This window comes from Canis lupus, chromosome 14 (assembly GCF_048164855.1).
Source record: "Canis lupus baileyi chromosome 14, mCanLup2.hap1, whole genome shotgun sequence".
NCBI lineage: Eukaryota > Metazoa > Chordata > Mammalia > Carnivora > Canidae > Canis > Canis lupus.
In genome coordinates, this window is record NC_132851.1 from 20124879 (window position 1) to 20142461 (window position 17583).

A 17583-nucleotide genomic window follows, 5' to 3' on the forward strand; every position below is an offset into this window, starting at 1 on the left:
TAAAGGCAGACTATCATTCTACCCTTTACAAATGAAAAAACTAAGGTGCAGAAAAAGCCTAAGAGACATGCCCAAGGTCACAGTCCTAGGGAGTGGTGGAGTCAGAATCTGAATCTAGGAAAAGGTGGCCCCAGAGACTTTGAGTTTAACCATGACATCCTACTGCTAAGTTCATTTAGCAGCTCTTAATTAAAAGGCAATGCCTCTCAAGAAAATGTGTTGCATTCTTTTGAAGAATTCTTACTGAAGGTTTTTACTTCCAGTGAAGTCCTCTTTGGCTTGATAGAGAATAAGAATTGCCAATTATGTCACAGGATGCTGGCTTTCTTCAAATAACTTATTTCTCTTCCATTTATAGTTATATATTTTTCTTCTACAGGGTTTTCATTTTTTTTTTTTAAACCTACGTAAATCCCACAGAAGATGTCCTCTACATGAGTTATGAGAGCCACAGGGGTCTGCACAGGGCAATCCATGAAAATATAAGAAGAAATACTTGAGCACCTATTCATTCTATTTCATTTGTTTAAATGTTCCACTGTTAGTGCCTTTCAATAAATAATATACTATTTATTGCTACAGTAGTTCTTCTATGTAATTTATAAACTAATATTCACCTATATTGGAAATTAGCCCTCAAAAATTTTTTTAATAAAGGTGACTATTCTTTAAACAAGTTTGGAGATCATATTTTAGAGATCCTAGAATTTAGGAAACCAACCTTTAATACTCTATTGCAATGAACCGATTTTATCTCTTTCACAGGACAATTTAAGCTGCCTTCTAAATACTCACCGGATTTATAGGCAATATCAAAGCTACATAGATTTTCTGAGGGATCTACCATGACACAAAGTTTTGAGATTTCTAGCATAATATCTAATATATAATGAACCCTCAAAGAATATCTTTGGAAGGATAGAGGGAGGGGGGAAGGGAGGGAGTTTCCCATAGTTGGGAAACTTCCTAGGTAAGAAACACAGATTGTTCTTGGGTTCAGCATTTTAGGATGTTCATCCTGAGCTGAACAAATCTGGGGTCTGGTGGGAGTTAGGGGAAATTTCACAACACTATTGTGAAACAGATTCTGTTATTAACCTAATTTTACAGACAAGGAAACTGAGGCCAGAGAGATTAAGTAATTTGCTCAAGGTCACACAGCTAGTTACAGATGGAAAATTTAAACCCACATAATCTGGCCCCTGAGGCCTTGCTCCTAATGACTATACTACTACACTGGAACTTTCCATCTCTTCCTTCTTTCACATTTTTAAACTTCTTTTCCCTTTTAAGGATGACTTTGATTTTCACTTGAACGTATTTATCCTGGATTTTGCAAGATGGGGGCTCGGGGATATGCAAGAGAGAATTCCCAGCATATGGAATGGAAAGATTATTTGAAACCATAATACCAAGAATATAATAAACATTGTCATAATCACCCACGCTTTGTGTTGGTTCAGCACTTGAGTTTCCAAAGTTCCCACATATTTAATGCTTCTATATCTAACACTTCCAGACTCTTCTCAAGGAGGTAATATTTTCCCATTTCTGGTAAGGAAAGAAGCTGGCAGAGAAAAGGTTTAGTCACAATCTCAAAGCTAGCTAGAATTTGAATCATCTGATTCCTTTTCCTGCACTCTTTAAATACCCTTTGACACTGGGCAATGTAGATGGGAAATTGTTCTTAACATTATCTAATAACAATTCCTGAACTTTGTAGGGAGCCAGATTAGCATTCAGTTTCCATACTGGCTCTTAGTTATTGATGGTGATCAATTGTGTTAAGAAGGATTCTGAGGCTCAAACTCAGCTCTGTGGGAATGAATGCAATGACAGATTAGTCATGTCTTTCACAGGTACATGTGCCATGATTAACAGAGCACCTAGAGTGTATTCACTGAACCTCTTACTGAGATTTACGTTCTGGAAATTGATGTCTTATATATTGATTCTTCCAGATAGAGTCATCCACTTAGGGATCTTACAGCACTATATCCATATTTCTATGATTTTATATTAATAACTACTTAAGTATCTAATGACATTTTTCTCACACTCACTCTTAAAGTCAGAGACCTCATGTATCTGGGTATTTCTTCAGCCTGACACAAATCCTGACACATAGCAGGACTCAATAAATACTTGTTGAACATTTTACAGCCAAAAATAATTTTGGGAGATGAGCATTATCAGCTGTCAGTTTAAGAAGGCTGAGGATTCCGTAAAAGCCATCTTGACTTGTGCAGAGCTAATGAGCTTTTTCTACTCACTGTCTTATTCCTAAGATGCAAATGGCTTTCCTCATGACCATTGGGACTTTTCAAAGCCATTAGTATTCCAGGAGGGGACAAAAGATTTCTAAAGTTGCTCTCTCTAGCTGACCTACTGCACTTGGTTTGAAATTACACTGCCTGTGTTTCCTGCAAACTTCATCGGTTCCCTACAGACATGAAAAGGAATCGTTTCCACTGAGCCATCTTGCTAGGAGACCTTTACTAAAATTGTCCTGAAGAAGAAATTATACTTCACCCGTGGGGTCACTTGATAGCTAAAACAGACTTCTCCTTTTTCTTTTAATCTGTTCTACTTCACTGCCTCTGTTTTTCTGTGTTCTTAAAGGTATTGCCTTATTTACTTTGATGGTTTCTCAACTAATTGAATACAGAGGTGAGCTCTTTCTTCCTTGACTCTTTTGGATATTTCTACTACCCCAGGGGGAAGGGTCCCTATCAGACAGCTTGACTTTGAGATCCTTGCTTATCGGAGTCACTTTAAAAGCTATTGTTATTTACGGTGCTGTTAAAAGTTTGCACATTTGACTAAAACATAGTGAATGGAGTGATATCAGCCTTAGCTTGTGGTGGCAACATGTGTAGGTTATGGGTAGGGGAATAGTTTCTGAAAACAAAAGGGTGGGTAAATCCTGTTCCTTGAAGTTAGGTCCATGTATATTGTCACCAAAGGGTCCTAAAAGATTAAAAAAAATAACCAAAACACACATTTAAGGAATTATCTGTATATGAAGATAAGGAATGCAAACTGTGAAATCCAAATCATACAGAAGCATTACTTAGGAGAAAGAAGGATTTGTCTTGGAACTGAATCCTTCAAATTCTGACACAGAGATGACTTCTTTCTGACTCCATAGTTAGCAAATATTTTCTGATTCCTTAACACATGTGCACACGTGTACACACATGCACACACCCCACAGTGAAGGGAAGTCGTCCATAATCGGTCATGGTAGTATGTATCTTGTCACTTTCTTTCTCCATCCTTTATTTACCACATTCATTTTACTAAATGCTCTCCAAACCATTTTCACCAAGGTACGGAATTTATGTGAAAAGCCCTAAAACTCTAAGAAAAGATTCCTACTACCTTCTCTCCCTCTGCACACTGGCCCATACCCAGCAACTCGCCAGAGCCCAGGATTTTCCAAGCTTCTATCTTTAGTGAGCTGTATGTGTAATGAATCATAGTGTCCACCTGTAAGTGTCATAAACAGATGGTATAAATACGCTTGCATAATGTGACTCAAAACACATCTCCAGTTTTAGCTGGAGTTCAAACAATATTTGCAGTTCCAAGAAACCTGTGGCTTGCAGCTTCAGGGTCAGTGGGAGGAGAATACGGGAAAACTGAAAGCCCGTGTTCCCTGCTGCCTGTCAGTGCAGGCTCCGTGGAAGGGGCTGGAGAGAAGGTGGAGTGGAGGAGGAGTGACAGGAAAACCTGTTTTCCACTTGTTCTTGAAGCCATTCATTTTAAAGGCTCCCAAGAAATTGGTCTTTGGATCCTATGGGAGTGGGTGTTTCACACATGCCCTTCCCTCTTCCTGGAATGTCCTTCCCTCCCTAGGACCCCTCCCATTTTCCCTGTTTGTCTCAGTTCTGCTTATCAGATCTCAGCTTCCACAGCTTTCCTGTGGGAGGGGAGGCCTTCCCAACCCCCAGCCCAGGTGAAGGGGCCTGCCTGCGTTCAGTGCTCTGATGACACACCAGAGTGGGAATCCTCTAGGGCAGGGGTTGTGCCATCTTCTACATGGACAGACGTCCAACATGGAGCACAGACAGTGCTGGGCAATTAATATGCCTCACTTATTTGAAGGCCTGTCCCAATAAACAATGAATCAAGTGAAACAGTCCTGTTGAAATTTCAGTATGAGGGCATCTGGCTTCTTAGAGAATGATGAGGATTGACTTTTGAAGAAAAAGGTAAACAGATTCATCATTGGTTCTTGAGGTTTCATTCATCAGTACATCCCTCAGGAGATCCTGATCAAGCATCCTATCCTCTCAGAGATCCTGTCTGGGCTCCCCAGGAAGGCAGGAGCTTTCTCTTCTGTGACCACACAGTGCTTACTCATAGCCTGGGTTTCTTTTCATCTCTTTTCATCCCGCCCTGTCAGGTCACCAGCTATTTAAGGAGGTGAACTGGGTCTCTGGTTCTTCTGCCTCAGTCTACTTTTCCTAGGAACCAAGCTCATTGCTGAGCATTGGCTAAGCATTCACATTAGGTGAAATGGTTGAAACGTTGGTGAGAAAAATAAAACATCTGCTCATTTCACCAACCTTCAATAAATATTTATTGAGAGTCCTACTGTTTACCAGGTAATGTCTCAGGTGCTTGGAATGTATCAATAAAATATTCACTATCCAAATAAGTATTTTGGAAGTGTTTAACTTTTCCAAAAACTAGAGAGAGGGGTTCCAGGTTTGTTCTGTAACTCTGTTTCCTAAGAGATGCACAGAGATAGGTAGTAAAAGTTGCTTAAATACTAGGTGTTGAATCCTGAGGTGGTGATTGAGTCAAGCTCAATGGCATTTCTTCTTAATAGTATTCTTAATGGATGAACGTAGTACCTTGAAGATGTGTATTTAGTAATGGAAATACAAAAAGGAGTTAAGTTAGCAAATAATTTCTATGCTTACCAGTAGGCACCAATATCAGCACAACAGTGAGTTTTCTTTTCACTTTTTCATTATAAACATCCTAAAATGTCAGAGGACTAAGAGCTTGGCAATCTTGAGCCAGTTTCTAAAATCACACTCAATTAAATTTCATTTTTTAAAAAGTGCTTAGTTCTTCTTAAGTAAATAATCCTCTTTATTATGTTTAAATTAAATTCACCTAGAAATAGATTTCTCACAGCTTGTTTTAAGCTAGAATCATTAAAAATGCACACGAATTTCATGCTGTGCAATCTTTATCTTTTCTAATGATGCTACTTTAGTTGAAGAGTGTTTAAACAACTAGGACTTGCTCATTATCAGTCATTTTGACATTGAGGATGATGTATGGAATAGAGCAATTCATGTCAATTATTATCCACAGGCACGCTTCATATCTGAGCCAGTAAGCAAAATTTTGGGGAGCAGAGCTTCAATGTTAATTGAAAAATCAATAAACTTCTGATGGAGTGAGTTTTGTGCCTTCTATTTCCCTAATTTTAGAAGCTGCCTCAATTTAAGTCTGTGGTATTAGCCCCATTAATATTATTTTGTGGAAAGGCAGATGGTGACTTTTTATTCTTCTAGCCTGTAATGGAGACATGTATCAAATTATTTCTAGATTTATACTAACAGGATTTAACATTTCTTAAAGGGCTTTGTGGCACTGCAGACTTCATAAACAGGTCCTCTCATTCATCATAGATCTTTACTCCCCGTGGAAGAACTACAGCAGCAATTATATCTAAGACAGGGACTCTCACACAGTTTAGGGGCAGGGAATGAATGTCTTCTACAATCGAAGCATAGGAGCTGGCAGGAATTATTCCCACTGGAGTTGGTGGAGGCCGAAGGCTTTCCTCTGGAGGGGGATGGAATAAGTAGTGTTTCATCCTGAGTCCACATCTCAGGTCAAGGCCTTGGGGAGCCTAGAAGCTTATTGAACACCACCACCTTTTGATCCTGGAAAGACCAATCCTCAGCAAGACTGTGAAATAGAACAATGTTCATTTATGATCCAACTTCTCTTCACAAGAGCCAGCAAGTGTAACAAGGAGGAACAGGCCGAGGCCCCATAGTAGAAATGTGATGAGAATTAAATTCGGAACCCAGCTTTGAGCCTGGCTCAGTCATTTCTTGGTGATGTGACCTGGCGAAATCAATTCACCTCCTTGAGACAATATGCTCCTCTGTATAATGCAGCCAACAACACATAACTCCCAGGTTTGTTTTGAGGATTACATAGGTTAATGTGTGTAAAACAGCTCAGTCAACTGAGAAGCAAACTATACACTTGGTAGGTAATGTCATCATTATCCATAAAGCTGGCTCTGGCACAGAACTTGGCAAGACCATTTCATGGTTGGTGTTCCTCCCCCTGGCAGTCATCTTGTTCAGATGCCAAGATTTCTCATCTCTCTCCTGGCAACATCCAAATATAAGGTCTTGATGTTTTGGAGGAAAAATAAAAGCTGTAACTATCAGAAGTCTGATGGAATTTTATTTTATTTTATTTAAAATTTTATTTATTTATTCATGAGAGACACAGAGAGATAGAGGCAGAGACATAGATGGAGGGAAAAGCAGGCTCCTCCCAGGAAGCCTTGATGCAGGACTCAATCCCAGGACCCCGGGATCACCCCCTGCTCCAAAGGCAGATGCTAAACCGCTGAGCCACCCAGCTGTCCCTGGAATTTTATTTTTTAAGATTTGTTTATTTATTTTAGAGAGAGTGTGTGTGTGTGCGAGCAGGGGGAGGGGTAAGGGAAGGGGGTGACAAACAGACTCCCTGTGGAGTGGGAGCACAACACAGGACTCCATCCCAGGACACTTAATTCATGACATGAGCGGAAATGAAGAGTCTGATGTTTAACTGACTGAGCCACCAGGCACCACCTGATGGAATTGTTGGAAGCAAATTAAATCAACTACGTAAATTGTGAAACACATATGGGTTTTATTTGTTCTGTGACAGTTTAACACTGCCCATTTTTGTTTTAAAGGAGAGTAATGAGAGACTATGGACATCCCATCTTAGAGAGGCCTGCTGCTCCCATTGTCAAACAGTTGTGTTCCTTAAACCTTTTTTTTTCCTGCTAAGTCTGTGATGGATGAAACAGCAAAGATACAAAAATATTGGTGAAGTGTTAGCATTACATAAAAATGATTGCAATACTAAAGCAGAAGGAACTGCTCAAAGTGGAGAAGATATAAAGGAAGTGTTCATCATTCGTGGAGCATAAAGTCACTGGGGAAAGCCAGCCAGTTTTTCATACCCACATTCAACCTCTCTGGAAATCCTGTTGGCCCTTTCTTCAGAATAGATCTAGAAAGTGCCTTGCCTGGATCAGTGCAGTAGCCTCCCGACTAGTCCCCCACAACTGTATCTGTTTCCCCAGACTTCTCTCAATGCAGCAGCAGAGTAATCCTCTTAAAATGAAGAAAAAAAAAAAAAAGTCATGACATTCTTCTGTTAGATACCCTTCAGGGGCTTACAACTGACTCCAAATGAATGCCAAAATCCTGAAAATGCCTAGAAGGCCTTCCTTACCCCCACTCTATCTCTCTGACACCAGCCCTTATTAGTCTTCTTCACTCACTCTAAATGCCTACATCTTCCTCCTTGTCAACAGGCATCTCCTGCCTAAGGACCTTTGCACTGGCCACTTGCTCTGCAGGAGACAGCTGCAGTAATTCATGCTCTTTTCCAAACAATCAACTGGTTGTACTTGCACCTGCTTCAATTCTTTGCCTAAATAGCACCATCTCAAAGCCTACCCTGAACCAGAATCTGCCCTCCCACTCCCAGTTTCCCAGTATTGCTGACCCTGCTGTATTTTTTCTGTGGCACTTGTCATCATGCAATATACCATATAATTTATGTATTTATTATGTTTATTAATGATCGCCTATCTTCCATCCATTTTCCCCCTAATATAAATTCTAAGAATGCTAGGATAACATATGTCTACATGTTTCATGTATGTATCCAATTTGTAGAATGAATACATGGCTGATATTCCTGACCATATATTTTGAAGAAGGTATTTTTCAAGGGAAACTTTAAAGAGAAGCTCAGAGCCTGAAGGAGAGTACTTTGTCAATAGAGGGAAAACCCAACAAAAATAGAGGGCAAGTTATAGAAAGACAAATGATACAATTGAATTTAATGAACAGAACTAAAAATGAGATTATAAAAGTTCCAAAGACTCATTTTAAACTTCCAGTTTCCTTTTTTAATTTAATTTTTTAAAATTTTTATTTCTTTATTCATGAGAGACACACAGAGAGAGGCAGAGACACAGGCAGAGGGATAAGCAGGCTCCTTGCAGGAAGCCTGATGCGGGGCTTGATCCCAGGAACCCGGGACCACACCCTGAGCTGAAGGCAGACGCTCAACCACTGAGCCACCCAGGTGTCCCTCCAGGTTCCTCTTTTAAAAAAGATTTTCTTTTTACATATATTTTAGAAAGAGAGAGAGAAAGCATGCATGGGCAGGAATGAGCGTGCTGAGCAAGAGGGGAGGGGTCGAGGGAGAGAGAGGGACAAGAAGACTCGATGCTGGTGCTGGCTTAGCTTGAGCCCATCGTGGGGCTCCATCTCATGACCCTGAGATCATGACCTGAGCTAAAGTCAAGAGTCAGAAGATTAACTGACTGAGCCACCCAGATGCCCCATTAACCTCCAGTTCCTAAACATATTAATTATTCAGCTTGGTTCTCCCTTTGTGCTTTCTATGAAAATTGGAAAACATTCTGGTTTTAAATTTTTGTTATGTTGAAAGAGTGGATAACATTTAGTGAAACAGAACAATGATGTTTCTGTTAGAATTTATACCTCAATTACTATGTCTTACAGCAAAAGCCACAGCCCATTCCGTATTTATCTTTCAGTCAACGTATTTGATGTCAATACATTTGGGGAAAGGTGTAATTATGTACCATCATTTGAAATCAGAAGAATAGCTTTTGAATAGGCAGAAGCAGGATTTTGTCGCTGCTTTTGTTTCAGAAGACTGCGTGACAGTCCTGCCTTCCAGCCAGCTGCTTTTGTCCAGAGCGAGGCACTGCAGGTCAAAACCTCACATGGATGCCTCTTCCGCTGGACGCCTCATCTGTCAGAAACATGTTCACATACCGATATGATAAGGGCTGGGGGGTGGAGAGGATACAGTACAGTTTATTTTATTTTTTAAAAGATTTTATTTATTTATTTGACAGAGACAGAGATAGCAACAGAGAGCATGAACAGGGAAGAGAGGGAGAAGCAGACTCCCTGCTGAGCAGGGAGCCAGATGTGGGGTTCAATTCCCCAGGATCATGACCTGAGCTGAAGGCAGATGCTTAACCCACTAAGACACCCAGGCGCCTCTACAATACAGCGTAGATACCAAATTTGCTTCATACTCACCATTTTTCAGCACTCCATTCCAAGAAAGTGTTTTAAACTTCGTGTTTCCATGCCTCTGCTTGGGAAAGGTTGGCCATATTAGCTACTGACAAAAGACAAAGTTGATGGGTATCCAGAAGTTATCTCTCACCCATTCCTAGGGTATTTTTGGGGAGTGTTTGGTGTGATCTTTATAAAGGAAAGTTTCAAAGATTGGGAAAGTTGAAAGTAAAATGAACTAGGAAAAATATTTTTATTATTTTTAGAGCTTCCCCAGAGATTGGGACAGATTATATTTTACTAGTTTTCTTATAGTGGGACTCCTCGTAGGGCCTAGATTATGTGTGTGACCTCAAATGGGAATGACTGCATGGAGCATCTTGAGATGCTGGACACTGAGGGTCAAGGCCCAGTCCTCAGGGTAGAACCCCGCCCCCCAACATGTACATACATATGTACAGACGCACAAATATACGTATGTGCACACATACATGTCTGTGGTGATGTGTGGCCACCTGCCTTAGGAATAGTGGACAGAGGGTCCTTCACTGAATGTTCTAGATGGCATGAGGCCTCAACCCTTCTTGCATGACACTGAGGAGAAGGTGTCATATTAAAGCCTGGATTACATTTGTTCACTTTTTCCAGAAACACGGAGGCTCGAACAGACCATCCAGTTTCCTGAAAGAGAGTAATATGAACTTCCCTGCTACAATAGTTCAAAAGGGAGTCCAAAGGAGGATTTATAACTTATGAATTAACAGTTATCGCACTACTCTTTTTTTAAACCACTGACATGTAATCTCTCAGCCTGGTTACAGTGAATTGGGAATTTACATGGATTATCCTAACTAACAAAAAGATCCCATTTTCTAGAAGATGTTTATACAATTGCAATAACACATTATTGCATCTGCATAGTGCTATTTTTCACAGCTTAGTCTCCAGCTCAAGCCTACATGGAGTCCATTCCTTCCAGAATGTGGAAATTGACTGCAAGGTCATGCATTTGATCTCTGCTTTCCAAAGCTAAATGGAGAGAAAGTGATACTGAAGTATCTGGCAATTCAATCCACTGAGTGGAAAATCTGAAATGTTCCAGTCTTCAACATTTCACTTTCAAATTTACCACAGAGATTATTTTTTAAAGTTTAGCTGCTATTGCCTCTATTACATAATGCTTGGTACTGCACTCTGCTGAGAAGAAACAAGCACAGAGCAACACAGGCATTTCAAACATGGATTCTGTGCTCTGTGGGTTCGTGGGAAACACTCTCTGTGGTTAATTCCCCCGGGGCCACCCACCCCTGTGGCCGTAGGTCAGGAACTTCTTACCTGAAACAGCTCCTGGCGCTCTTCATTGTGTAATGGCAGGGCAAGACGTTAAGGAAAACTCTGGCTTCCAAAAAATCGACAGTGTGGACACCGGGTATGAAGTGACTAAGCACGCGGCTTGACCACATCACAGTGTGGGATTTGAGAATTCACTTTTGGGAACCTCCAGTTCTTGAGAAAGGAGATGTGATGTGAATGGGTGTTCCCAGAGTCTTGGATGTTTGCTCAAGATTTATTGCAAACGTTATTACTCTGGATTTCCTGTGTGTATGCAGTAGAAGTGGACCCTACTCAACCTTGACAGATGGGCAATGTTAGAAAACATCAAGACTCTACCCTGGCTCCCTTGAAAGCTGTGCTCCTTGATAGCATTGTTTACAATCAATCATCTTTACATTTCCTCTCCATTCTCTCTGCAGTGCAGCAATGTGCGGACACCTGCATTACACCAACAGAAGTCAGGTTGCTCAAACTTCCATTGCCAAAGCCACTGGACAATTTTTAACCCTTATCCCCTTTAATCTTTCCTCAGTATTTGATGCGTTTGACTAGTTCCTTCTTTAGATGTTCTCCTTATTTGATTTGACAATGCCTGGTTCAACCTCTTCTCAATTCTCTTCTTTTCATTTCAAGTAAATGTTTATTGAATGACTGTTCTGTAACATGAAATAATACAAAAAAAGTCAAATGTGTCCATTTATGAATCATTTTTTGCAGTACTCAGTATTGCCCCTAGGGTCTCTGATTTCATGAAGCTATATAGAAAAGTGTTTGAAACCATGGCTATTATAAGCCATCTATCGGAGTTCAAATGCTAGCTCTGCCACTTGGTGGCTGTTCAGAAGGGAGTCCTCAGAGAGCAGATTCTGAAATGATTAGTTTGTAGGGTGTTTATTAAGGATTGCTCTTGAGACCAACAGCGTGGGCAGGAAGCGAGATTGGGCAAAAAGAGAAGTCGAGCTGTGTGCATTCTCTTATCAGAGGTAATCACATGGGGATCTAAAGCTGGAACAAGCTTTCAGAGTTATCTGAAGCTGGGAAGAAGAGAGTCTGCCTTTGTAATCCTGTATTTGTCAATCATCGGTTGTAGGCTGCCCCCCTGGAAGGGGCTTTATGACTTTGGGCAATGTGGCTCTCCTAAAGGAGCTGAGAGCTGAGAGCTTTCAGGCAGCTGCACTGCCTGCCATTAGGGGAATATGCCCTGGTCCTAAAGGGAACCTGGGCAGAGCCTCACAGTCTTCATTACCATTGTTCTATGTCCTTCTGAAGTCATCTTTTCTGTGCCTCACTTCCACAGCTACAGAATAGGAATAATGATAATACCTAGCATGTGAGTTTATTGTGATTGCTGAAAATTATATCTGGCACTTACTAAGTGCCTAGGAAAATTAGTTATTGTTTTTTTTCAGTAGCTACTCAAGACAGCATGTGCTAGAGGGCCGAATTCAACAGATTGCCAAACTATAATTTTGGACTGATCAAATACTCATGCCCACATTCAATTTCAATTCATAAATTCTATTGATTTCTTTCTTTTTTTAAAGATTTTATTTATTTACTTGAGGGAAAAAGAGAGCAAGCATGAGGGGAGGACAACAGAGGGAGAGGGAGAAGCAGGTTCCCTGCTGAGTAGGGAGCCCAAGGGGGCTCCATCCAAGAACCCAGGGATCATGACCTGGAACAAAGGCAGATGCTTAACCAACTGAGCCACCCAGACACCCATATTGATTCTTTCGTTTAAACATTCTTCTTATTAGTGACCCCTTCTCCAGCTCCAACAATACTTCCCTAGTTCAAATCCTTATTTGCTGTTGTCTGGACCAGTCTCTGCTTCCAGTTTTTCTGTCTTCCAAATAATCCTTTGTAAATAGCTAATGATCTTTTATACAAATTCAAATCCAGCCATCATTTTCCTACTTAAAATACCATTGCCAGTAAGGCAAAGTACAAGTTTTTTTTTTTTTTTTTTTTTTATCAGAGAGACAATCATTCCATTTCTTGCCACTCTCTTGTATGTAGCCAGTTCACCAGTAACAGCTAATTACTTTTAACTTACCTTATGAGGCTCTGGCATTCCTCTGGGAACTTAACCAATTTTTTTTTTGTGAGTTTAACTTCTCTCCATAGCTGAAATATCTTTTCTTCTAAAGCCCCAATTTGTATATATGAGTGCACAATGCACACAGACCTTCCCTTCTCTGCCTGTGGGAAAATTCCTATCTCCTATCTTGCCTCCTGTGTTTAGGTCTGGATTTAGAGTACTTAAAATTTTGTATCATAATGTGATATGGTGAGCTCTGAAATTGGACAGTCCTAGTTTAAAATCATAACTCAGCTCTTAGTGGAGTGGCCTTTGACCAGTTGCCCTTTGATTTTCTTAATTTACCTTGGAAGGTCCATGTAAGTGTTAAGTGAGAAAAGCATATACCCACCACACAAAGTGTGTACTCAGTATTTAGTAGATGTATTATTGTGTTTATCTGCCTGTCTCCTTTATTTAGTACAAATTCCTAGAAAAAAGAAGTCTTATCTTCTACATCTTGGTTTCTTTGACATCTAAGAGAATGTCTGGCATATTAAATGAATAATTGCTGGATACCTGGCTAAGGAAAGGTTTAATATGTTATCATATATCATATTGAAATTGCACAGTAGTATAAAGGACAGACTTTAGGAAAAAAGTAAAATGTCAAGTATATGACACAGAAACTTAAGGAGTTATTATCTCTATTTTAAAATAAGAATGCTTCTTAATCTCCCTTTTGAAAAAGTAAAAGCTATTTTAAAAGTTAACTCATATGTGGTTGTGTCATCCCGGGTAGATAAACATTTTCTCCTGCTGGTAGGAATAAAAATCATACTGGCTAGTTAATGATAGTATGGTATTTTTTCATTCATTCATTCATTTATTCATTCAACAATTACTTTTTGAGCATCTGCTAAATGTGAACCATCTAAGGTGAAAATAATTAGAAGATAAGCAAAGGCAAATATAGTTCCTGCCCTCAGAAGCCTGTAGTCTAACTTGCGGGATGACTGTTACAGCAGCAAGCAAAAGTCAATGTGTAAGACCTCTCACAACTGATGTACAGGATGTTGCAGTACCATGTAACAGACGACCTAATTCCTCTGGAGGTAGTCAAGGGAGGCAGGAGTACAGTATAGCATCTCAGAGCACAAAGCTCCTAAGGGCCTTTGTAATCCTCATTAAGTCTTTAGACTTGATACAATGGTACTTTGTGGGATTAAGCACAAGACTAAAACAATCATATTTCTGTTTTATGAAAACCACTCTGACTTCCATATGGGTATTGGATTTAAAAAGCCAAAACTGAAGCCAGAAAGATCATTTGGGAGGCCACCAGCAATCTGCATAATTGAGTCTTTAGCCTCAGAGTCTGATCACCATTCACTATTTCTTTGTCTTCCAGGGAATGAGTATTATGGTATTAGGATAATAAAGAGTAGGTTCCAAAGATATAATGGCAATAATGACTCTATGATAACATAAAAAAACAAAATACTTACTTGTAAAGGAGCATTTAGAAACCATCTTCTCTACAACTCTTTCAGACAGAGAAATTTTGGATGTAGAAAGGAGATGTCTGTCTCATCTGAATCCCATTCACTAAGTACAATCCATGTGCTTTACATTGTACCATGTTCTGAAGGCAAGAGAAAATAAATAGAAGAACAGTTTCCTTATTCGAGGAACTTTTAATCTGGTTGAAGAAAACAAATAGTTCTACTTAAGTGAATTGAAGCCAAAGATAAAGAGTGAATTTGAGGCTAATTTTGTTCCCATTCCTCTAGTTAAGCATTTTCTACATCTTTGATGATGAATGGAAAATCTTTATGAGCCCTTCAGCTCTATACAAACCTATACAGATTCATAGCCAGCAACAGAGTTTCTAGAGGAAGCCTACCATTACTTTGTCTGAAGGAATTTTAAATTTTCTTCTTCTCTATATGAGTAGTTTGCAGAAATAGGGATAGAGTATGAATATATCCTTTTTCACCTTCTTTAGTCTCTCCACCAGATGATTGATGGCTTGGAGCCACATATCTACCTCCTTGTTCCCAGAGCAGACAATGAATATGACCATGCAAAAGGGCTTGAAGACACATGGTTGGATACTATGGAAATATTTTAATTGTAGAACAAGACTTTTAAGAATATCAGCTATGTATTTATTGGACATAATGCTTTTACTGCAATAAAATGTATTTTTAAAGCATAGGCAGTTTCTAATTTTTAATGTATCACTAAAAATTTAATATTTATAGGCAACTTAAACATTTCTAAAAAAGAAAATACAGTTCAAAATATGAAAGAGTGTCACAACCTTGCAGCTGTTTGCTCTGGAGTTTGAATCTTGGTTCTACTCTGACTAATCATATGAACATAAACAGATAACTTATCACCTTTGTCCCTCAATTCCCATCACTAAGATAGAGGTAATAAGGATAGTCACTTCACTGATGTCATCAGGAGGATTAAAGGATTCAATACATGTAATGAACTTAGAATAATGCTGGGCACATAAACGTTACTTATTATTATATTGTTATTTTGAAGATTTTGAGAAAATGTGGTCCTATCCACCAATAAATTTCTAAAAAGCTGTGAACATGTGAATGCTTGCCTGTGGAACTAGCCATATTTCATATTATAGACAATTACTACCCTACCCCTCACCTACAATTCTGAGTTGTTATGTGGAAAAGTATTTATAATTATTCATCCTATATTTTACATGAAGATTTCAAAATTCCACTGATGACTCTGGGATGGGGGAATGGAAGTTGAGAGAGCGTCACATCATGTTGGGCTCTAATCATCTTACATAGAAACCATATCTAAAGGTCCAACATATTCTTTGGAAAGAAAGATGTAGGGTGGTGCCAGGCCAGATTAAAGGACTCTAGAGTTGTGGTTGTGCACACCCTGTTTTACGGTTGTGAGAACCCACTCCACAACCGAGGACACATGAGCTTCCTTCAAAGTTCCATCTCAGAAAATTGTTGACCAAATGAAGTATCATGTGGCAACAAATGATTATCAGTCACAAGTGAGGAAGGTTCTTATCCATTAAAGTAAATCTGCCAAGTACCTACTCTTTGCCCTGTATCTGGATAGACATGAGGGTTCCAATAAGGAGAAAACTTCAACCCTCTAGCCAAGAAAGTTCCAATGGAGGAAAGAGACAAGTAAAAATTTCCCTTACAGTATGATAATAAAGGTGTGTAAAATTCAAGACTAGGAGACAAGGCAAGTGAGGACAGGATCCTATTAGAGAAGGCTGTCCTCAGAGAGACAGAACCTGAGCTGAATTGTGAGGACAAATAGTAGTCGAGCATTAAGATATTACCATGAGAAGAGCTTTTTAGTTAGAGAGAATAAAGGCTGGACATTTGGCATGTTTGGGAAACTGCAAGTATCTCAGTATGTCCAGGACATACAACCGGGGGTAGGGATTGGTGGGAGTTGAGGCTGAAGGCTTTTTGCTTGACTATCTTGCCAAGCAGTATAGACATTATTCTGCGGACAGTTGGGGCCCCTGAGTGATTCTTAACAGCTAGTAACACTATCTTATTTTTTGTCTTAGAAAAATTCCTCCAGTGGTAGTGTGGAAAATGGGAGGGAGGGAGGGAGTGGGCAGGGAGAGCTACGGAGATTCTTGTATAATTAAAATGACAGGTGATGGGTGTTAACATGTCACTGGTGGGATGGAGATAAGAGATAGATTAGATGCAGAGTACAGTGATAAAACTTACAGACTAAGCCACTGATTAGCCAGAAGTGTTGGGAAAAAAGAGAGAAAGTAGGAGTCAAAGAAGATCACCATATTTCTGATGTAAATAAATAAATGAGCAAATAGAGATGCTGACGATTGACATGAGGTCCACAATCGAAACAGATGGTAAATTGGGGGATGGGCTAGACCATTTTCCAGAGAGCTTTTCTACTCCCGCTGTGAACTACTGCAAATACTTCTCTGGTTATCTGGAACTTTTTCTTCTGATCATGTAACATATTAATTCATAAGAAGGGTAAAGAAGAGGAATAATTATATATAGATTTCTATTATGTTACACTTGACCTTAATTCACTTGCAATAAAAATTGAGCATTTATAAAGAGTAAATGCAATTTTTAAAGTCCATATACATCACATCTTGGAGAATAAGACCTTGACTTATAAAGCATTGCATTAAAAATGATAATAATAATTGATGTTAAATTGACACCGCGTATCAAGCATTCTGTTAAGCCGTTCTCAGGCATCTTTTCCTATAAGCCTCACAATAAACCTATGAGGCAAGTACCAGTATTCTTTCTATTTTACAGATGCGGAAACATGAGGCCTAGAGAATTTGAACACCCACTTTTAAGAAGTTAGCCAGGATGCAAAGTGAAGTCCTCTGATGTCGTGATATGAACAAAGGAGTGGGGATTCAGAAACCTGGTTTAGAGTCCTAATATCACCATTTATTGGCAAGACAACAGTCACATCACCCTTCTTCATCTATAAAATACAAGGTGAGGGATGAGTTGCCAGGGCAAGGAGATTTGAAAAAGCCAAAATCAAGACCTCTGTAGCCTCTTTTAGTGTTGGTGTTCTATGATTTTGATGGACATGATGGAGTGTTCATTTTCTTAGTGACTCTGAGCTCCAAGGGATATGGTGACTGGTCCATACCATATGCTGAGGGGACAGGCATGTCACTGAAAGGAAGGCAGAACACTGTGCAATAAATGTGATCATTGGTTTAATTCAGATGTTTGTAAAAGCCTCTCTGCATTTCTCCTGGTTATGGTTTTGTACTCAGCCTCAGGAATTATTTAATTATTTGAATTGTTGCCCTTTCCTTTATAGGAAAAGGACTGAGAATAATTTCTCCAG

At 39.5% G+C, this 17583-nt stretch overlaps 1 long non-coding RNA gene across 1 annotated transcript; it reads right to left on the reverse strand.

The window, feature by feature from the left end:
• Positions 1 to 8240: 8240 nt before the first annotated feature.
• On the reverse strand, positions 8241 to 10833 carry LOC140603386 (uncharacterized). The gene is made up of 3 exons (XR_012006362.1): positions 10677 to 10833; positions 9363 to 9444; positions 8241 to 9066 (listed from the first exon to the last, which is right to left on the reverse strand). It is a non-coding gene; the product is annotated as an uncharacterized lncRNA (long non-coding RNA).
• Between the last annotated feature and the right edge of the window lie 6750 nt (positions 10834 to 17583).